Here is a 24,027-nt window from a genome sequence, read left to right on the forward strand (position 1 = left end):
CTAAATAAACAGGTGCTTGAGGGAGGACTGAGGAGAGAAGAGAAGAGGGAGCACAACAGCTACAATAAATGTTTGTTCATTTGGGGGATTTTATTTATCTTTCTTACTCTCATACTCTCTCTCCCTGCCTTTCTTTGTGACGCTCCCTCTTTCACATATGCTCTTCTCCTCAGGCTGTAGCATCTAAGAAGTTGTGTTTAATCAGTGTCTCCGTGGGCAACGGGGGAGTTTCCAGCTCTGGGTAGTGAGCTGCTGTGCAGTCACACACCGTGTAATTGTTTTACATACACTAATTTGCCTGACTTACTACTGCAACTAGAGTACAGGGCATTGCCGCTGACCCACATTGCTCCTGATGATGTTTTGATCACACAACAACCATAGCTATATAATGTCAACATTTGATCAGGCTATCACTCCACGCTAAATATATCTCATATGTAAGTGAACTGCATTCTTTTATCTATATTCTTTGTTTAAATCAATAATCCTTCCCAAAGGGGGATCATGTCACCTCGGTAAAGAACACACTAGGCAGTGCTGCAACATTGAATCTAAAGATATGAAGGGAACTCATGACTGATGAAAGGCAATGAAAACGAGAGTCCATGACAGATATTACATATTATCTAATCAGTAGATTACAGAAAGTCTAATTTAATCAATACATTACAGAAAGTCTAATTTAATCAATACATTACAGAAAGTCTAATTTAATCAATACATTACAGAAAGTCTAATTTAATCAATACATTACAGAAAGTCTAATTTAATCAATACATTACAGAAAGTCTAATTTAATCAATACATTACAGAAAGTCTAATTTAATCAATACATTACAGAAAGTCTAATTTAATCAATACATTACAGAAAGTCTAATTTAATCAATACATTACAGAAAGTCTAATTTAATCAATACATTACAGAAAGTTGTGCTGCAGCAAAATAGCACTCTGTTTGCCATTGGCACTTGCAAATAAATATATAGAGAAATACAGTAATGGAAGCAATTCTGAGTCACCTCCAAAGGAAAATGCAATCTCATTATATTACAGTGTAGCAATAAAAAATGAACAAAAATAAAGACCCATTTAAATTCTAAATTTAGCAAGCAACTGATAAAGTAGCGGCCTGGCATTAGTGAGCAAACAGAGAGAGGCCAATCTCCCTCTCTGTGAGAAGCTTTATAGCTCTGGTGGGACCATCTGAATAAATTCAGTCCAACTGGCCAGTGAGATAAGCAGGAACACAGAGAGCCCTGGGTCCATCTGGTTTGCTTGACTGGGAGAGTCTAAAAGGCACCAAATCCAATACCTCTCCCAAATACACACACAGAACAAAGATGAGATGAGCTTGGTAAACATCATTGTGGAAGTTTGCACTGCGGCTGCATCTACTCTGGCTGTTTAGGTTCCAGCTCTTCTCCGCTTTGCACTTTGTCTCCATCAACCCAATAGATTCTGCTCTCACTCCTGTGCCAAGGCTGGCTATGTGTACCGAAGCTACAGTAAACAACATACAACTACAGATAATGGCCAAACACCTCTCAACAGGATCAGATAACTCTCCCCACAGCTGGTTTGGAGGTACCTGATGCCTTTATCTCTATGAGGATGCACATTTTGATGTATGCCCATTAAGGATGATGATGATTATGATGATTTTATTTATTTGTATTTAACCTTTATTTAACTAGGCAAGTCAGTTAAGAACAAATTCGTATTTACAATGATGTCTCATGAAAGGATATTTAGGTTGTGTGTGCTGCTGTTGCCTAAACCCAGAATCCCTGACAGTTGGCAATCAAGTAAAGTGCCTGCCTCAAAAACCCATTTCCCACAGAGGTCTTATCTTGGTGTTCTCATGATCATACCAGATGATGCCTCTATAGAGAAATCTGTCCATGATTGTGCAGTACCACTAAAGAGCGACTCCATAGAGAATTTATCAGAATCTGAGATATTCCAGATAGTCAGATACTTTATATCCATATAAATAAGTCATGAAGCATATGCGTGCTGCATGCGTTTTGTGCCCATCAGCTGCTCACTGTCTGGGAAAACGAGATGATATCACAGTAGCCTATAATTCAATTCAACATGACATCTACGGAATTGTTACCATTTGAATAGCCTACACCCTGAAATAATATACCGGTATGTAAATACATTTCGAACAATAAGAATGTACCGGTAGCTCATTTATTTTGGACGCGCGCTTGTCATTTCAATGCGCCCTGGTCGCGTAAAGTAACACAACTTTGTAATTTCGTCCTCATGGGTTGCAATTATCAATCTTAGTATGGTACTCACCTTGAGCAGTAGAAAGTCTCAGTCATGATGTGTCTAGTGTGTTGAATGAATAAAGGATCTGCTGAATTCAGTGTCCTTCCTTTGGGGTTGGAAAATGCCCCACAATGGCACAGTCAGCTGTGATGCGCGCAATGTTCATATACCGAGAAAAAAACGTTGAGGATGTGACAATTTTGATTCTCATGTATCACGCTGAAACAGTTCTCTCATTTGATCAATGGACATTTAGCCTACGTGTTTTCTAAACTCGCAACCCCAATTGCACATTTCAAAAGACTCTTCACGTTTCCATTCGGTGTTTGAATGCCGGTGGTATGCTTCAAGACAGGACTCTCATCAGTTAACTTTCATCTCACGTACAGTGTGTGCGGATTAAACCAAACCTCCCTCGCGTCATCCTTTCGCGAGGGCTCAGTGCAATATTTTTTCGTAGACAGTGAGCGTTGGCTTCATCGACAAGTCTGTCCACACGACCGAGTCATCTGATGCTCTCACATTCACATACTGTGCTCAGTTGTATTGTGTGTTTTACTTCATGCGTATAGTGACAAAAGCTAGAAAGACTGCAATTACAGTATCAATCAATACATTTCATATTTCTTTGTTTCTTGTTCTCAAGTGTGTCTATCGAGGATAAACTGGAGGGGAGGGGTGTGTGAATTATTTTAATATCAGAGCAAGTTCGAATATATATGTTTTTACTGCATTCTCTATATGGAGATGTAAATGTCACATTTCCCTTTAAAACACTGACATCTGTAGGTTCATTGCTGCAACCACACTTGTTCAATGTACTCTTTCTCCTTGGTTCTAATCAGACTAGTAGAGACCATCCAGAATATCTCTTTTGAAATTGTACATAAACTACCCTCAGAGGCAATTTTGTGAATAAGATAACATTTCTTGTGGAGATATTCTGCTATAGACACAGCCTGGGATAGGACATAACCGAACAATATTAATCAAATACAGAATAAGGTCACATTTTGAGGTAAAATCAACCATGGTTTAAATAATAAACAGGCAGTGGGTGCCATTGTATACACTTCAAAGTCAAACCCAGAGTGTCTTGACCAGAGAACTGCTTACATTGCTGAAAAGCTCAGAATGCCTTTCGGACAGTTTTCCTTGAGGCAGTAGCAGAGCCTGTCAGTCGGCCAGCTGTCTGGCCCTCATTACCCAGCGGTTGACGATAGAGATGTCAGACCCTCGTGGTGGTGCTGAGCGGCCCCTAGGTGGCCGGTGGGCTGGCTGGGCTCCCCCACAGCAGTACAGATGGCAGGTACTCCCCCACTGGCCCACTCCAGGTGAACTAGCCAAGAGCCCCAATTACACAGAGAAAAACAGACAGCCAGAGCACTCTAAAAACACAAAGGTTTCAGAACAGGAAGGAGTTGAACATATAACGAGTTATTCAGTACAAAGCTGGTTGGCAGAGTAACAAGAGAGTGAATGTAGGGAATAGAGAGAATAATAATAATAAAATTCAACCGCATCAATTGTGTACTGTCTGCCTGTTTAATATAACATGTGAATATGAGCTGGACAGGACTGGTACTTGAGTTATTTTAGTCATTGTGTCTGAATATTCCATTGTTGTATCAAAAACCCATGATGGTGATGTGAGAGGTCTTTGAATTCAAAGGGGAAAAACATGGACAACAAGAAGTAAATCTTGCATTTCATCATGGTTTGTAATTCAGTTGCCCAGCAAAGTGATCATGTTGGTCATTAATACTGTTATTATGTGTCCGCCATACAAAGCATTGTTCAGATGTCTTTGCTTATGACCCCATTCACGTGTAGTGACAGAATTGAACAGCTAGATGCAATCTACTGCATGGAAATATATTATCATAAAAGAGAAAAGCGAAGGGGGTACAATGTAATTGTATTGAACTGACTGGCTGCTCAATCAAGCTGTCATAACAGATGGATAATAACAAGAAAAACCTGAGCTGTTAAAATGAACAAGACTAAGAGGACTGCTAAACCAACACACTGAATTAGTTTCATACTTTGTTCACTTCACATCCATCATTTTAGGAATATAACAAGACATTTATAAAAATGATACTTGAATCTTGGAAAACTGGAAAACAGCTGGAAAACAATTATCTATGGTCACTCAAACATGCTGAGACTTACTTGAAAAGTAATCTACTTTAATAAACTTGATAACCTAATGAAATGCATGTACCAAGCAGGAAGCTGTACTGTACTGCCATGTTTGAAAATAATTGTACTGCGGTCATAGTGAAGGCAATTACAGGTAACTGCCAAAATAAAGGAAACACCAAGAAAGTGTCTTAATAGGGCATGGGCCACCACGAGCCACCAGAACAGCTTCAATGTACCTTGGCATAGATTCTACAAGTGTCTGGAATGCTACTGGAGGGATGCAAAACCATTCTTCCATGAGAAATTACATCCCTTGGGGTTTTGTTGATGGTGGTGGAAAACGCTGTTTAGGGCATCACTCCAGAATCTCCTGTAAGTGTTCAATTTGGTTGAGATCTGGCGACTGAGACACACACACACTTTTAAACCCCCTATGCTACTTTGAGACCCCTCTTTCAAAGTCACTGAGATCTCTTCTTAAAATATGTCAATCATTATTTGAATGGTTGGTAACCCGTTAAATAAAAGTGATAATGCCCTCAAAGCCGGTGTTTAGAGGACACATTTGCACGGTTTGCCGGCCCGAGACAAACCCATGCCAATATATCCTCCAAACACCGGCTTTGAGGGCATTATCACTTTTATTTAACGGGTTACCAACCATTCAAATAATGATTGACATATTTTAATTAAAAACACCATTATCACGTAAATAATGACTACTAAGAAAACTGCAGCTTGAGAATAAGACATTCTCAAGATTATTGACACTTTGTGGGAAACATACTCTACCTGCAGTAGTAAGGTATTTTAGGATCCAGCATCTAATCCATCTTCATGTTACTACCCCCATGTCACGGATTCCCCCGGTACTGCTGCTCATTCCATTCACCAGCTCCAGAGGTCTACGTCACCGCCCTTCTAGGCGTCACTGAATTGGATCATTACCACCAACCCCGGACTGTCTTGTCTCATTATGCACACCTGGTTCCCATTCCCCCTAGTATGTGTATATATGTGCCCTCTGTTCCCCATTGTCCTTGTTGATTATTGTTCCATGTCTGTTGGTCTTGTGAGTACCTGTACGGCTTTCGTGTTAGCGTGTTAGTGTGCACTTGTTATTACGGGTCTCATCCCGTGTATTTATTAGAGGTTTACACCTAGCGCTTTGTTTGGGTTACAGCCCTGTGTTATATATATACTTGTTTGTTTTGTGATTCATCCCCGTCATGTTCATGATGTACTCTATTTTGGGAAGAGAAATGTAAAAAACTATTTCGTATTCCTGCGCCTGTCTCCTATCATTATACAATGTGACAGAATAATCAACCCATCTAATGGAGACAACGGGAAAGGCCGAGCTGGCGACCATCGTAGGGACAATCCAGCATCACAAGGACTGTCTCTCCTGACTCGGCAGCGCCATGGACAGCTTACTGGCAACCATCCTGCGTTTGGAGGGGCATGTGCAGTCCCCTCAGTCTCCAGCACCGGTTCTGGCACCAGCCCCCACACCACCACTACCTGCCTCCGTCCCATCTGAGCCGGTCTGCGGAATACCCCTGTCCCTCCCGGAGCGCTTTGACGGCACTCCAGCGAGATGCAAGGAATTTCTTCTGCAATGCGACCTGTACCTCGCTCGCTACGCCGAGGCTGTCTCCGGGAGAGACAGGGTTGCCACCATCATCTCGGCACTGACTGGACGGGCACTGGACTAGGTAAGAGGAGGACCCGAGGTCGAGTCCTACGAGCGCTTCACCCTCCTGAGAGGGGGGTGAGCACCTACTCTGACTACGCCAGGGATCTAGGACTGCCTCGGAATTCACCCTGGTGTTTCTGACCATCGCGGTCTCCACCGAATGGAACGAGTCGGCTTTGGTCACCGTTTTCCGCAGCGGACTGCGGGAGGAGGTACAGATGGAGTTAACCTGCCGGGATGACAACCTGTCACTCGGCCAGCTCATCAGCATGGCGATCCGGTTGGACAACGTCCTGAGGTCCAGACGAAGACCTGCCCGAGGCAGCGTGTAACTGGTGTAACTGAGTCAGGTTTGTAGGCCTCCTTGCTCGCACATGCTTTTTCAGTTCTGCCCACAAATTTTCTATAGGATTGAGGTCAGGGCTTTGTGATGGCCACTCCAATACCTTGACTTTGTTGTCCCTAAGCCATTTTGCCACAACTTTGGAAGTATGCTTGGGGTAATTCTCTATTTGGAAGACCCATTTGTGACCAAGCTTTAACTTCCTGACTGATGTCTTGAGATGTTGCTTCAATATATCCACATAATTTTCCTACCTCATAATGCCATCTATTTTGTGAAGTGCACCAGTCCCTCCTGCAGCAAAGCACCCCCACAACATGATGCTGCCACCCCCATGCTTCACGGATGGGATGGTGTTCTGCAGCTTGCAAGCCTCCCCCTTTTTCATCCGAACATAACGATGGTCACTATGGCTAAACAGTTCTATTTTTGTTTCATCAGACCAGAGGACATTTCTCCAAAAAGTACGATCTTTGTCCCCACGTGCAGTTGCAAACCGTAGTCTAGCTTTTTTATGTCAGTTTTGGAGCAGTGGCTTCTTCCTTGCTGAGTGGCCTTTCAGCTTATGTCGATATAGGACTCGTTTTACTGTGGATATAGATAATTTTGTACCTGTTTCCTCCAGTATCTTCACAAGGTCCTTTGCTGTTGTTCTGGGATTGATTTGCACTTTTCGCATCAAAGTACGTTCAGCTCTAGGAGACAGAACGCGTCTCCTTCCTGACCGGTATGACGACTGCGTGGTCCCATGGTGTTTATAATTGCATACTATTGTTTGTACAGGTGAACGTGGTACCTTCAGGCATTTGGAAATTGTTCCCAAGGATGAACCAGACTTGTGGAGGTCTACAAAAAAAATTCTGAGGTCTTGGCTGATTTCTTTTGATTTTCCCATGATGTCAAGCAAAGAGGCACTGAGTGTGAATGCAGGCCTTGAAATACATCCACAGGTACACCTCCAATTGACTCAAATTATGTAAATTAGCCAGAAGCTCCAGAAGCTTCTAAAGCCATGACATAATTTTCTGGAATTTTCCAAGCTGTTTAATGGCACAGTCAACTTAGTGTATGTAAACTTCTGACCCACTGGAATTGTGATACAGTGAATTATAAGTGAAATAATCTGTCTGTAAACAATTGTTGGAAAAATTACTTGTGTGCAGAAAGTAGATGTCCTAACCGACTTGCCAAAACTATTGTTTGTTAACAAGAAATTTGTGCTTGTTAACTTCAACTGTATATGTTAAATAAGAAAAATGTTTGTTTTTCCAGCGGTCCATGTCCTTTTTGGGCTACCTCATATCCACGGAGGGAGTGGAGAATGGAAGAGCAACACGTCAGAGCAGTCAGGTCATGGCCCATCACCAACTTCGTGAAAGCAGTCCAGCGATTCCTGGGGTTCGCCAACTATTTCCGGAGGTTCATCCGGGGCTTCAGCACAGTGGTCGAGCCTCTTACCTCCCTGCTGAGAGGAGGTCGCCAGCGGCTTCGTTGGATGACGGAGGCGGAGAGGGCGTTCGAGACGCTGAAGGCACGCTTTACCACTGCTCCCGTGCTGGCACATCCAGACCCCTCACTCCCCTTCATCGTCGAGGTGGATGCCTCCGAAGTAGGAGTCGGGGCAGTGCTGTCCCAGCACACCGGAACCCCTCCAAAGCTGTGGTCCTGCACCTTCTACTCCAAACAGCCGAGCCCCGCCCAGAGGAACTACGACATAGGGGACCGGAAACTTTTGGAGTTCAAGAAGGCTCTGAAGGCGTGGAGGCACTGGTTTGAGGGGTCCAAACACCCTTTCCTGGCGTGGACGGACCACCGCAACCTGGAGTACATCAGGGCAGCGAAGAGACTAAACCCGAGACAGGCCAGGTGGGCTCTATTCTTCGCCGGGTTCCAATTCACGCTTTCCTGTAGGCCAGGCTCGAAGAACACCGACATACGGGAGACCCTATGTATGGAACCCGCACCTGCACAGTGCCCAGAGAACCGCGCCTACGTGCCCACAGGTGTGCGGGACCGCCTCCTTACCTGGGCGCACATGGCGCCTGTGTCGGGTCATCCTGGAATAGACTGTACCATCGCCTGCCTGACTGAGAAGTACTGGTGGCACACTGGTGGTACTGGTGGCACACCTTCACCTCACGCGTACCTTGGCATTGTTTTGGGCTTCATGTTCATGACGTACTCTATTTTGGGTAGAGAATAAAAACAACTATTTCTTATTCCTGCTCCTGTCTCCTATCATGATATAACATGACACCCCATTGGCTCCAGAGGGGAAGAAAGAGAACCAATGATCTGTGAATGTAATATTCAAACAGCCTTCTCTCCCATCACTCGTGCATTTTCAACAGCAGAAATGTAGCTGATATTTTGTGCCCAGCAAAGGAGTAAATACAGATCTGGAGGACGGTAATGAAACAAAAGATGCATTAATTCTGTTTAAAGTTTTTCTGAATGGCTGGAGTACTGGCATCAATGTTCTCCTGCCTTCATAATCCATGTATGGTACTCAAACGTTCATAATTTCAGTAAATGTTGGGCAAAGCTGGCAATAAGCTAAGTGTAAAAAGGTAAGGTTGACTTTATACTTTAGAATACTTATTTTTCCCTCTTCCACCTGTCTTCTATCCTTTCATCACTATTTTATCAAATGTTTCCTTTCCCCTTCTCTCATCTGGAATAGGCTCATGATGCTGATGAGTCCCCCTGTGATCTGCTACCTGGGTCTGGAGGTCATTCCCTGGTGAACAGGTGGACTAGAACAGAGCAGCCAAGTCAGCACATCCCCACATCCTGCAGAATGGTTTGTGATCAGAAGCCAAATGGTTTTGGTGACCTGCCTAATGGGCCTCAGGGAAGATGTTGAAAAAGGTTTTGAATACTTTATCGTGTGCTTTCAGATAATATAAACTTTGGGATAATAAAATTACCTTTTTCTGTTTGTATGTCATGAGTTAGGAAGACACTTCAATTTCCTCTTCCATTATAAACTAGCAACATCCAGACCTTTTCAAATGGGACTTAAATGCGATTAACCTTCTTTCCTGGAACTCGTTTGCATCTTGCATATTGGTTAAAAGCAAATGCGTCTGCCTGGTAAATTTGCCTTTTTTTCAAATAAAATAAGTGTATTCTACAGGACTGAGGGAAACACACCTCAGGCTGTAAATAAATGTGGTGAAAGATAGATACTCTGGTTTATAGAATATTGCCATGTTGGAAAGTAATGGAAGGGAAGCTGCTTTCTGTAAAGACTCATTTAACCTCCATCTCCCATCATTGAGACTATAAATTGCTCCAATGCAAATTGTGACTAAGGTCATCCACAGAAATCTGAAAGCAGAAGAGTTGGAGGAGATTTTAATTTTGTGTTGTATAAAAAACCTACAGTTTGACAATGGCTCTCTGATTGAACTGCTGTCTATTATCGCCCACCTTCAGCCTTTTTATTAGATTATTTCATTGCTCCATAATTGAAGTCTACCCACTCTAAAGTTTGGCTTCAATACACCTGATTTCGAAAGCTGGGTGCCTTGTATTGGAAGACATACATACCAATGTGTCTGTCATGGTCACATTTCTGCCATAAGGTAGAGAGCCTGACTCCCTCTGTGGCTCTAATTGTGTTTTGGTGAGGGAAAACAGTGCACTTAGCACATGTTCCCTTTCAGCACCATGGACAGCAGCTCACTTTGTCGACATAACTTCCTGTTACTTTTGCTCTGAAATTACCTGTCTGTTCACTGTAATCATTTTATATGTATAAAACTGGTACAGTGGCCAGAAACGTGAGATGTTTCACACAACATGTATTCACACATATAATGCTGTAGAAAGCTGAAGAAAATCCTCACTCCAGGGGTGCAAACACATATTTCCATTTCCAAATAAAACATTATAGGCCTGAAATCTGTTAGGCCTGTTCACACCTCATTCCAAACTGCCCACCTTTCGCTCAGCTTTTTGAACTGATGTTTGAATTAGGTGGCGTGGATGACCAGTCTGCCTAGTGGTTAGAGCATTGGGCCAGTAACTGATGGGTTGCTGGATCGAATTCCTGAGCTGACAAGGTAAAAATCTGTCGTTCTGCCCCTGAGCAAGGCAGTTAACCCACTGTTCCCCGGGTGCCGAAGACATGGATGTCGATTAAGGCAACCCCCCGCACCTCTCTGATTCAGAGGGGTTGGGTTAAATGTGAAGGAGACATTTCAGTTGAAGGCATTCAGTTGTACAACTGACTAGATATCCCCCTTTCCTTTAAGAACAGGATGTCAATTTTTCAAAGGTAGCCAGCTTGTTTGCTGTCATCAAGAGAAGTCGAGGAGGGATGGAGGGAGGAAAGATAACCTATAGAAGAGGTTGAGATTTTGCCAGGCCGCTGCACATCTATTGACAGGCCTATTAACAGCTTCCACCGTCAGCCAGGGGAGGATGTGTAATATCAGCCGTCTGATCACCAGGGTACCTGGGATTACAGCCTGGGCCCTGTCTGATAAATGAATCATTTCCTCTCATCTGTCATTCAAAACACAATCTGTCCAGAGGTGCGTCTGGAGGACGTCAGATATGGAGGACGATGGGAGTGAAAACATATACACAGTGTTGTCATGAATTTATAAAACCTCCCTTCGGGGGGAGGAAAACAAAGTTCTGTTAGGTGGGTTTTTACTGCAGTGGGCTAAATCAGGTTCACACAGATTGTTTTTGGTAGTCTTAAACAAATCTACTTTGAAACAAAAGTCTACACCTCACACACATGGTTATGGGCTTTAAAAAAGAAGACACTTGTACCATGTCAGATATAGAGTTGAAATGTATTCCATTTTGAGTTTACATCCAAATATTACACTTTATATACATCACAAAAGACTGAAATATAGCAAAACCGTTTGACATATAAACACCGGATTTTCAGCGGGTTTAAAAAAAAGAATGTCTATGAATTATGAAATTATGAAAAATATTAATAACATTCAACCAATTAGGCCACTAGGTCACTGCAGGAAAGGGCTACATGCACTTTTCGAATAGTGCTTCTGGTTTACAGCCAGGAGACTCATTGTGATATCAACTTGACCATTTTTTTAGCTTTGCAACACATTTTCAGAGTTGTGTCTGTTCAACTGAATATGCATTGATACTTTTTGGACTTTTTGGGGGGGCTGATATGATATGTAGTTGACATCATGTAAATATCTGTGCACATTCATAGTCTTTTGCTGTAGCTATGAAGCCTTGTTGTTGCCCTACTCAGAGTATGATGTCTGCATACATGACATTGTACAGTTGCAACAATGGTTGTAAGTTGTAATATTTATTATGGATGCCAGTCTCTAAATAGCTCTAAATTGGCAGTTTCTCTGAGACATAATACAATTTGCACTCTTGTTAAACAGATGTTGAAATTGAATCAGACTACTGTTCTTCAAGCTTTCATTTCTCATTTGTTTGGGCTTGTGCATTTGTTTAAATTCCCTAAATAATGACCATCCTCTGATGCAACCTTTCTTTTACAATGGCTTTCATGAATCAACTAATCCTTGTTATGCCCTGAGATCTGCCAGAGCCTCATCAAAGGTTAAGCCACCCAACAGCGAGGGAACCATTTCAATGCATTATTGAGAGTAGGGATCATTAGTCACCAGCTATACCCATGTCAGATGAAGAGATTGGGGCATTAGGGGCTGAATTACAGTCCGATGACGGTAGAGCTGTCGGTCTGGAGGAACGACAGAGGCCTTGTAGAGATCTGGAGGGAAACATTGCAGACATACAGCAGCAGAGAATCAGTATCACGTGCTACACTCTGGGCACTCTGGTAATGCCTGGAAAGGTCCCAGAGATACCAACATTAAGCCTGCCTCTCTGTCTCCTCAGAGCTGTCATCTGTCAGAAGTATTTTCCCCAAGGCTATTACTGCATGGCCTCCCACCCCACTGGTTTCATCTCCTTCTGTTTAAATGCTCCACTTATTTCACCTCTTGGGGAGGATGGGCAGCAGAGGAGAATCTCACAGGCACTTTCCTACATACAGTAGGTATGATGATTGGTTAGGGTGCACTATAGTTTTATAGTTGCTCAAAGGAAAACTCCCATAGCGAAGATGATATCAGGGATTCAATTGAACAGACAGAAAGAAGATACTGTGCTGAATATGAATAGCTTTCTGTGACCTGAGAAATATATTGGATCTATTATATTGTAGTAGTGTGATACAATGCTGAAGCAATGTGTCCAAATCCTTGTAAATTGGTTTGTCATGTACAATGCTACAGAGATTAACAGAAAATGCCAGAGACCACATTACATTATGAATGATGGGAATTATATTAACATTTAAATGAGACAGTCATGCTCTGCCAGTGTTTACGAGATGTAATACGGCAATAAAATCACAATGACTTTGTTTACTTCCTTCATTATTGACATGCTTGGGGTAGTATTTTACACAGTCACATCCTCTTGAAAACTTGTATCCTTTAACTAATCTGCTCTACAGGCTATTTGCAGTTTGTCCCTTTTGACTCTGAGGATTAAAGTAAACATCTGAAAGAAAGAATGCAGATACGACACAGAGACAGGCCACAGACAGCAAAGCAACAGAGGAATATGTGAACCTTATTTCAAACATGATAATGATTATTAATTTCCACAACATGTATATATGCCTACTGTAGTTCAACGGAACCAAGTGATTTTGAGATGCATTTCTTTCATATAAAATAATTTAATCAACTATCTCTTTACAGTGCCTTCGTTCTACAGTGACCTTTCATATGAACAGGCTCACATAGAGGTAATAGTATAGTATGTGTGTGTTGCTGGCACCTAATATCCTTTCCCGGTGCAATAAGCTATTACAGCAAAATATGTCTTGAGGGGAGGGGAAAAGAAATGGAAAGAAACTGCTGTGTGCAGTGACCTTTGCATCTCCCTAGCATGATAAAAAGTCAAAGGTTCTCTGTTCTTAATTTGTCAACGTTTACAGAGAAAACGTACCTGCCCCTTTTCTCAGCCATGGTATTCTCATCAAAGCAGTCAGTGGACTGGCACTGCTGCAGCTCCTCTATTACGGTTCCCATTGCCAAGTCTAGTGTCACTGCCGTCAGAGCTACAAATTAGCCTATTTGCAACCTTTCATAATGGATTCCAGCAGGGAGCATCATTTTTCTCTGAAAGGATGACGTTAGATGCAATGACACATAGTGAGAATGTAATATTAGAGACATGGTACATACTTTATTTTGCAATTTTTTGGCTGTCATTTTCATCTTGCTGTGCTATCCATAACATGCTGTTTCCAGACAGTTGGGAGTGTCTCTGGTATCTCTCATTGGTCTCTGGGCAGATTTTGGGCAGCTTTGAGATTTAACCCAGTTTGTGGTATTTTCCAAGGAAATATACTTTCATCCCTCTCCATCAAAAATGATTTAAAATGGGAGCGTTGAGGTCTTCGTCAGTGCAAACATATGAAGCACAACATAGTGACACACAGCAAAAGCTTAGTATCTGCAGTGAAAGAGTAATCATCTCTCAATGTATTGTCTGTAACCAGGTCTAAGTGTCTGACCAATTGATGGTTTGTGACAATGAGAATACCTTCCAATCGATTCGTCTTTAGACTTTATCATTCTAGTTTCTGACTCTACTCACTCAGAGTTATCAGACAACATTGTGTAGTTGTGGTTTAGATTAGAAAACTGTACCTTACTTCAGATGTTTAGAGATTGCTTTCTTCTGCGAGAGAACAGTCAGTAGAATGTGTTCCATAAAATGCTTGTTTTAGATAGGTACTGTACTCAGCATGCAGTGAATATACCGTATGTTGACATTCTATGTTGACCTTTAGTCACTATCTCGATCCTGTGCTGTGAAGGGGTCCTGATCCCTGCCTTGGCTCATTTACCATAACAGTGTCTGCTGGTGATTGCTGGATCCTTACGGTAAAATGTTCACACAAAATGAAATCGCCCTGACAGATACACAAGAGCATTTCCCAAGTTGAATGTGATAAAGACAAAGTTACCTTGTCTAATTACTTGTGATTAAGAGCCTGCCATCGTATTGATTGGAGTAGGAGTTCGTGATAAGGGAGATAAAGACTAACGACTCAGTGGAGGTCACAACGGGCATCTGGAAGGTAGACATTAGTGCTGGTCTAACTGGTCAATAAATGAAATGCTGACAAGGATTATGTGGGCATGGATGGAGGGTGTAATGGTATGTGTGTCAGGGGAATGAGGAGAGGAAATAAGAAGAAAAGCACCGCTGACCCGAGAGGACTTGGGTCAAGTTTATAATAAGCAACTGTTGTGACAGTGCTATTGTTATTGTCTGACTGCAACACCTGAACTTTTGCTGCTGCTCATTGGACACCGCATGGGGAATGTTCTCAACCGTTATAATTTGTGGCCTCTCCTCTCCCTTCAGTGAAAGAAAACCACAATGTATGGCAGAGATTGAAAGCTTCAGGCAATCAATGTACCCTCATTACCAATAGGCTACCTACTGTGATTGTATGTATTTGTTGTATGTGCTGTATGTAACATTTACTGCTATAGCATGTCAAATTCGCCAGATGCATACACTACCGTTCAAAAGTTTGAGTTCACTTAGAAATGTCCTTGTTTTTGAAAGGAAATCTTTTTTGTCCATTAAAATAACATCAGACTCCGAGATGCTGGCCTTCTAGGCAGAGTTGCAAAGAAAAAGCCATATCTCAGACTGGCCAATAAAAATAAAAGATTAAGATGGGCAAAAGAATACAGACACTGGACAGAGGAACTCTGCCTAGAAGGCCAGCATCCCGGAGTCGCCTCTTCACTGTTGACGTTGAGACTGGTGTTTTGCGGGTATTATTTAATGAAGCCACCAGTTGAGGACTTGCAAGGCATCTGTTTCTCAAACTAGACTATCTAATGTACTTGTCCTCTTGCTCAGTTGTGCACCGGGGACTCCCACTCCTCCTTCTATTCTGGTTAGAGACCGTTTGCGCTGTTCTGTGAAGGGAGTAGTACACAGATCTTCAGTTTCTTGGCAATTTCTCACATGGAATAGCCTTCATTTCTCAGAACAAGGATAAACTGACGAGTTTCAGAAGAAAGGTCTTTGTTTCTGGCCATTTTGAGCCTGTAATCGAACCCACAAATGCTGATGCTCCAGATACTCAACCAGTCTAAAGAAGGCCAGTTATATTACTTATTTAATCAGTACAACAGTTTTCAGCTGTGCTAACATATTTGCAAAAGGGTTTTCTAATGATCAATTAGCCTTTTAAAATGATAAACTTGGATTAGCTAACACAACGTGCCATTGGAACACAGGAGTGATGGTTGCTGATAATGGGCCTCTGTACGCCTATGTAGATATTCCATTAAAAAATCAGCCGTTTCCAGCTACAATAGTCATTTACAACATTAAAAATGTCTACACTGTATTTGATGTTATTTTAATGGACAAAAAATGTGCTTTTTCTTCAAAAACAAGGACATTTCTAAGTGACCCCAAACTTTTGAACGGGAGTGTACATTGGAGAAATATGATGTATCTTTGATGTAGAATGCTGTAAAATCCACAAACATCTTCATCTTTCATTCCATTTCAACTAATGTTGTCTCTGAACATCATATTACTGTACATGAGGGAGCCAATTCTCTCATTTTCTTCTGTCATTTATTTGGACTAATTAATCCATGGCTACATTGCAGATAGGTTAAGTAATAGTAATATTACAGGAGAGTGATCCTACAGACAGTGACGACACATTTTTTAAGACTTTGACTCCATGCAGAGGAGAGCCTTTTAAACCTACAGCATTTGCCTTGCTCAATATCCACCACCACATCACATGTCATAATGGTTTTACGATCCCGTAACCAATTGTGCTATTGTGTATGTTTTTTCGCGTTATTTGTAAATTATTTTGTACATAATGTTTCTGCCACCGTGTCTTATGACTGAAAAGAGCTTCTTGATGTCAAGACAGCGATTACTCATCCCGTACTGGAGGAATTCTTCTTCAACGAGTCGGACGGGAAGGATGTACAGTACAACAGACACCTGACAAGGCCCTCATCCCCGTCATTCGCAGGAGGAAAAGACTGAGGTATCGTGGACGACGGTCCGGGTGCCTTGTAAGGATTCTGTTGCCGAGATGGTAATCTACCTTTATCATTGGTCCTATTAGCCAACTTACAATCAATCGATAATAAAATAGACGAACTACAAGCACGTATATCCTACAAACGGTATGATTAACATAAAGCTGTTTTTTAAAGCTTTTTCGGCAAGATAGAACAGCGGCCTCTGGTAAGACAAGGGGCAGCTGGTGCCCGAAATCTAAGGAAGTCTCGAGGTTTTGCTCACCTGAGGTAGAATATCTCATGAGAAGCTGTAGACCACACTATTTACCAAGAGAGTTTACATCTATATTTTTCGTAGTTGTCCCTATACCACCACAGACCGATGCTGGCACTAAGACGGCACTCAATCAGCTGTATACAGGCTTAAGCAAACAGGAAAACGCTCATCCAAAGGCGGCGCTCCTAGTGGCCGGGGACTTTAATGCACGGAAACTGAAATCATTTTTACCTCATTTTTATCAGCATGTTAAATGTGCAACCAGAGGGAAAAGAACTCTAGACCACCTTTACTCCACACACAAAGATGCGTACAAAGCTCTCCCTCACCCTCCATTTGGCAAATCTGACCATAATTCTATCCTCCTGATTCCTGATTACAAGCAAAAACTAAAGCAGGAAGTACCAGTGACTCGGTCAATAAGAAAGTGGTCAGATGAAACAGATGCCAAGCTACAGGACTGTTTTGCTAGCACAGACTGGAATATGTTCCGGGATTCTTCCGATGGCATTGAGGAGTACACCACATCAGTCACTGGCTTCATCAATAAGTGCATCGATGACGTTGTCCCCACAGTGACCATACGTACATACCCCAACCAGAAGCCATGGATTACAAGCAACATCCTCACTGAGCTAAAGGGTAGAGCTGCCGCCTTCAAGGAGCGGGACTCTAACCTGGAAGCCTATAAGAAATCCCGCAATGCCCTCCGACGAACCATCAAACAGGCAAAGCATCAATACAGGACTAAGACTGAATCGTACAGGCAGGGCTTGCAAACTATTACAGACTACAAAGGGAAGCACAGCCACGAGCTGCCCAGTGACAAGAACCTACCAGACGAGCTAAATAACTTCTATGCTCACTTCGAGGCAAGTAACACTGAAATATGCATGAGAGCACCAGCTGTTCCAGACTACTGTGTGATTACGCTCTTCAGTACCAAAGTGAATAAGACCTTTAAACAGGTCAGCGTTCACAAGGCCACAGGGCCAGACGGATTACCAGGACGTGTACTACGAGCATGCGCTGCCAACTGGCAAATGTCTTCACTGGCATTTTCAACCTGTCCCTGACTGAGCCTAATTCCCAAAAGTTTTGGGACACTGTGAAGTCCATGGAGAATATTAGCATCTCCTCCCAGCTGCCCACTCCACTGAGGATTGTAAACACTGTCACCACCGATAAATCTACGATTATCGATCATTTCAATAAGCATTTTTCCACAGCTGGCCATGCTTCCACCTGGCTACCCCTTTCTCAGCAACCACTGCAGCAACTTCCCCCCCCCCCCCCCCCCCCCCCCCCGCCCCCCGCTTCTCCTTCACCCAAATCCAGACAGCTGATGTTCTGAAAGAACTGCAAAATGTGGATCCCTACAAATCAGCTGGGCTAGACAATCTGTACCCTCTCTTTCTAAAATTATCCGCCGAAATTGTTGTAACCCCTATTCTACCTCTCTTTCGTATTGTCTGAGATCCTCAAAGATTGGAAAGCTGCCGTGGTCATCCCCCCTTCATAGGGGGAGACACTCTAGACCAAAACTGTTATAGACCTATACCCATCCTGCCCTCCCTTTCTAAAATTTTCGAAAGCCAAATTAATAAACAGATCACCGACCATTTCGAATCCCACCGTACCTTCTCCACTATGCAATCTGGTAACTGAGCTGGTCATGGGTGCACCTCAGGCACCTCAGTCCTAAATGATATCATGACCTCCATCGGTAAAATACAGTACTGTGCAGCGTCTTCATCGACCTGGCCAAGGCTTTCGACTCTGCCAATCACTGCATTCTTATCGGCAGACTCAATAGCCTTGGCTTCTCAAATGACTGCCTCGTCTGGTTCACCAACTACTTCTCAGATAGAGTTCAGTGTGTCAAATCAGAGGGCCTGTTATCCGGACCTCTGGCAGTCTCTGTGAGGGTGCCACAGGGTTCAATTCTCGGGCCGACTCCTTTCTCTGTATATATCAATGATGTCGCTCTTGCTGCTGGTGATTCTCTGATCCACCTCTACACAGACCATTCTGTATATATCTGGCCCTTCTTTGGACACTGTGCTAATAAACCTCCAAACAAGCTTCAACGCCATACAACATTCCTTCCGTGGCCTCCAAATGCTTTTAAATGCTAAGTGCATGCTCTTCAACCGATTGCTGCTCGCACCTGCCCGCCCGACTAGCATTACTACTCTGGACGGTTCTGACTTAGAATATGTGGACAACTACAAATACCTAGGTGTCTGGTTAGACTGTAAACTCTCCTTCGAGACTCACATCAAGCATCTCCAATCCAAAATGAAATCTAGAATCGGCTTCCTATTTCGCAACAAAGCCTCCTTCACTCATGCCGCCAAACATACCCTCGTAAAACTGACTATCCTACCGATCCTTGACTTCGGCGATGTCTTTTACAAAATAGCCCCCAACACTCTACTCAGCAAACTAGATGTAGTCTATCACAGTGACATCCATTTTATCACCAAAGCCCCATATACTTCCCACCACTGCGACCTGTATGCTCTCGTCAGGCTGGCCATTACTACATATTCGTCGCCAACCCACTGGCTCCAGGTCATCTATAAGTATTTGCTAGGTAAAGCCTCGCCTTATCTCAGCTCACTGGTCACCATAGCAACACCCACCCACTGGTCATCCCCAAAGCCAACACTTCCTTTGGCCGCCTTTCCTTCCAGTTCTCTGCTGTCAATGACTGAAACGAAACTACCTCATCCCCATATTACTTACCCTCTTGCTCTTTTGCACCCCAGTATCTCTACTTGCACATCATCATCTGCACATCTATCACTCCAGTATTAATGCCAAATTGTAATTATTTTCACCTCTAGGCTCTATTTATTGCCTACCTCCCTACTCTTCTACATTTGCACACACTGTACATAGATTTTTCAATGTTTCTTTTCTTTTGTGTTATTGACTGTACATTTGTTTATGTGTAACTCTGTGTTGTTGTTTTTGTCGCACCGCTTTGCTTTATCTTGGCCAGGTCGCAGTTGTAAATCAGAACTTGTTCTCAACTGGCCTACCTGGTTAAATAAAGGTGAAAAAATAATAATAAAAAAATAAAAAAACCTAGACCCACTCCAATTTGCACACCGCCCCAACAGATCCACAGATGATGCAATCTCTATTACTCTCAACACTGCCCTTTCCCACCTGGACAAAAGGAACAAATGTGAGAATGCTGTTCATTGACTACAGCTCAGCGTTCAACACCATAAGGCCCTCAAAGCTCATCACTAAGCTAAGGACCCTGGGACTTAACATCTCCCTCTGCAACTGGATCCTGGACTTCCTGACAGGCCGCCCCCAGGTGGTAAGGGTAGAGAACAAGACATCCTCCACGCTGATCCTCAACACGGGGGCCCCTCAGAGGTGCGTGATCAGTCCCCTCCTGTACTCCCTGTTCACTCATGACTGCATGGCCAGTCACGACTCCAACACCATCATCAAGTTTGCCGATGACACAACAGTGGTAGGCCTGATCACCGACAACGATGAAACAGCCTTTAGGGAGGAGGTCAGAGACCTGACCGTGTGGTGCCAGGACAACAACCTCTCCCTCAACGTGATCAAGACAAAGGAGATTATTGTGGACTACAGGAAAAGAAGGACCGAGCACACCCACATTCTCATCGACGGGGCTGTAGTGGAGCAGGTTGAGAGCTTCAAGTTCCTTGGTGTCCACATCACCAACACACTATCATGGTCCATAACATACTAAGACAGTCGTGAAGAGGGCACGACAAAGCCTATTCCCCCTCAGGAGACTGAAAAGATTTGGCATGGGTCCTCAGGTCCTCAAAAGGTTCTACAGCTGCACCATCGAGAGCATCCTGACTGGTTACATCACTGCCTGGTATGGCAACTGCTCGGCCTCCGACCGCAAGGCACCACAGAGGATAGCGCGTACGGCCCAGTACATCACTGGGGCCAAGCTTCCTGCCATCCAGGACCTCTATACCAGGCGGTGTCAAAGGAAGGCCCTAAAAACTGTCAAAGACTCCAGCCACCCTAGTCATAGACTGTTCTCGCTGCTACCGCATGGCAAGCGGTACCGGAGCGCCAAGTCGAGCTTCTTAACAGCTTCTACCCCACAGCCATAAAACTCCTTAACAGCTAATCAAAGGGCCACCCAGACCCCTCTATTACGCTGCTGTACTCTCTGTTTATAATCTATGCATAGTCAATTTAACTCTACCTACATGTACATATTACCTCAATTACCTCAGCTAAACTGTGCCCCGCACATTGACTCTACTGGTACCCCCTGTATATAGCCTTGCTTTTATTTTACTGCTGCTGTTTAATTATTTGTTACTTTTATTTTCTATTTTCTATTTTTTTACTTACCTATTTTTTACTGAACACTTGTTTTACTTTTTTTTTACTTACAAGCCCCTAACCTACAGTGCTTTAAGTAAGCATTTCACTGTAAGGTCTACACCTGTTGTGTTCGGCGCATGTGACAAATCAAATTTGATTTGATTTGACATTCTAACAAGATTCCCTCAAGTGTGTTTTATCTCTTTGCCTGCCGGAGATCCTAGAAGTGCTTCTATGCGCAACAACAAAACAGCGTGCTCTAAGCTAGTGTGTGGCTCTGCCATAGTAAGGGGTAAGGAGGAGTACAAGCATATCTGGCACATAAACCAGAATTAGAATAGCAGTCATTATTTCAAGATCTGTCAGTCAAGCTCAGGATCTTCAACCCCACGCTGTTCATGGCTAATAGTGTAGCGTCTTGGTGAAGAGCGATTAGTCGGCCATCAAGATTAGTTAGGTTAGACACGCAGCACAAAGACAACCAAAACCAGTTAATATAATCTATTATATATAATCTCTTAGCTCAGTTGAGATGGGCAAACACTGTACATGTAGGCCTACATGTGTCTATAACATGTTATTGCAAAGGTATCTGGATAATGGCGTCCAACTCATAGTGTTCACAACGCTTGACTTCAACAGAACATGACTGAGGTGTTTCCTATTCAGGTGTGTCCTAAAGACCGGATTGCAAAGACTATTGGTAATCCTTTAGTTGCTGCACTGTTCTCGTGCACTCTGTCTCTCTTTCTTTTGAGTTATAGTAGGGAAAAATCACCTTGAATAAATAAGGTTTAAAACCCTCCCTCCACTGGGCAAGGTAGTGAGGTGGCAGCTTTGTGATCCATTTCCATGCCTAACACTCTTCACACAGTCAACAAACCTATGAAGTGTGCATAATCATCTTGGGTTTCAAAGAAAACTTTCTGTGAATGCTCCTGTGAGTTCAGCCTTGGACTGAGTCAGAATAAGCCTCTTATGTAGAGACGCTATCAGAATGAGTCTGTTTAATGAAGCAGGCAGCCTTGGAACGGTGCAGGCTCTTTAGCTTTGTGCTCTTGTTTTTGTCCTCTACTTAATCCCCTGTAAAGCCTATTGGCAGGGAAGGTGTTCAACTAGAGTACCTACAGCACTGTTTCAAAGGCACAGTGCTTAAGCGGCACATGAAAGTCCAGGTATGAAAAGGGTAAATATTCAAACCTGTTTAGGGGATCTGCATGGTTCTGGTACCTGTTCTGACCAACATTTTTGCTTATAAATCGATCTGTGGAAACCATGGATTGAAATGGCTTGCATTGAGCGGTAGCCATGATTCTCACGACACGGGAGTATGTCTATTCTGCCTGTATGAAGCAGGATGTGAAATCTGACACCATTTGAAGCTGAGATGTCCCTCCTACCATTTAATTTGCTCTTCTGACTGTCCATCAACTCCTAGCTGGACCCTACATCACAACCACTAACAACACATATGCCTGGAATCCTTACATCGTAACGCAGTAGAAGAAAGTGGTTTCGTTGCTGTAGCACATTCAGAGATCGATTTATAGCCAGTAATCTGAAATAATTCATAGATTTTAAATGGAAAACACTTTCTGTTTGTCATAGACAGAGTTTCTAACGAATTCAGGAAGCCAAGCAAGAGCTCTGTGAGACATTCACAGCGATAGGTGCAGACGTTTTGATCAAGAGAGACCTTTAGAAAATACTGTAGTATGTACATTTTCTCTAACACTAAATATACAAATATGTATTTTACAGTGATAAGGAGGGTGAAATCTTACAGTTAGTCATTTTATAAATTGATTATACTACTGTATATTTGGGAAAAAAAGTCATTTCAAGACTTATTCATGCAGTTTTGTTGAATATGAAATACATCATATAAAATATTTCATATTTTTATCATAGTTGTACTGTGCACCTCAAACGTGAATACACCTCAGCAATTTATAACTATTTTTACCAGAAACGTGAGATTTTAAACTTTCTTGGAGTATGTAGCATTACTAGTTATTGTTTATGGCCCTCTCATAATAAATAATAACTTTTGGGGTTTACTTAGATTACATTTTCGATTACATTTACTTACATTTAAGAGGTTTTAGATAACGCCTCCAGAATCTCACAGTGCAGATTAAATTCAATCTCCAAAGAGATGGAAATCTTTTTATGTGTGTTTATAAATGTATAACTCTTGTGTATTGCTCGTAGAACAACCTGCATATTATTCTGTACGTAAATCCGTGACACTCCATTTAGAATGATATGTTACATTTCGTATCGTGTGTAGTAATTTGTGAACCCCACTCTGAATTTGCAGACAGACCAAGCTTGAGCTTTGTAGTTTTGAGCCATGCAAGGCAAGCATCTACATTATATATACAAAAGTATGTGGACACCCCTTCAAATTAGTGGATTCGGCTATTTCAGCCACACCCGTTGCTGGCAGGTATCAAATTGAGCACACAACCATGCAATCGCCATAGACAAACCTTGGCAGTAGAATGGCCTTACTGAAGAGCTCAGTGACTTTCAACGTGGCACCGTTATAGGACACCACCTTTCCAACAAGTCAGTTTGTCAAATTTCTGCCCTGCTGGAGCTGCCCCGGTCAACTGTAAGTGCTGTTATTGTGAAGTGGAAATGTCTAGGAGTTACAAAAATTGCCTCTCCTCGGTTGCAACACTCACTAACAAGTTCCAAACTGCCTCTGGAAGCAACGTCAGGACAATAACTGTTAATCACGGAGCTTCATGAAATGGCTTTCCATGGCGTTGGCTGGAGTGGTGTTGGACTCTGGAGTAGTGGAAATGTGTTTTCTGGAGTGATGAATCACACT

The sequence above is a fragment of the Salvelinus namaycush genome, chromosome 20, assembly GCF_016432855.1.
Source record: "Salvelinus namaycush isolate Seneca chromosome 20, SaNama_1.0, whole genome shotgun sequence".
Taxonomy (NCBI): Eukaryota; Metazoa; Chordata; class Actinopteri; order Salmoniformes; family Salmonidae; genus Salvelinus; species Salvelinus namaycush.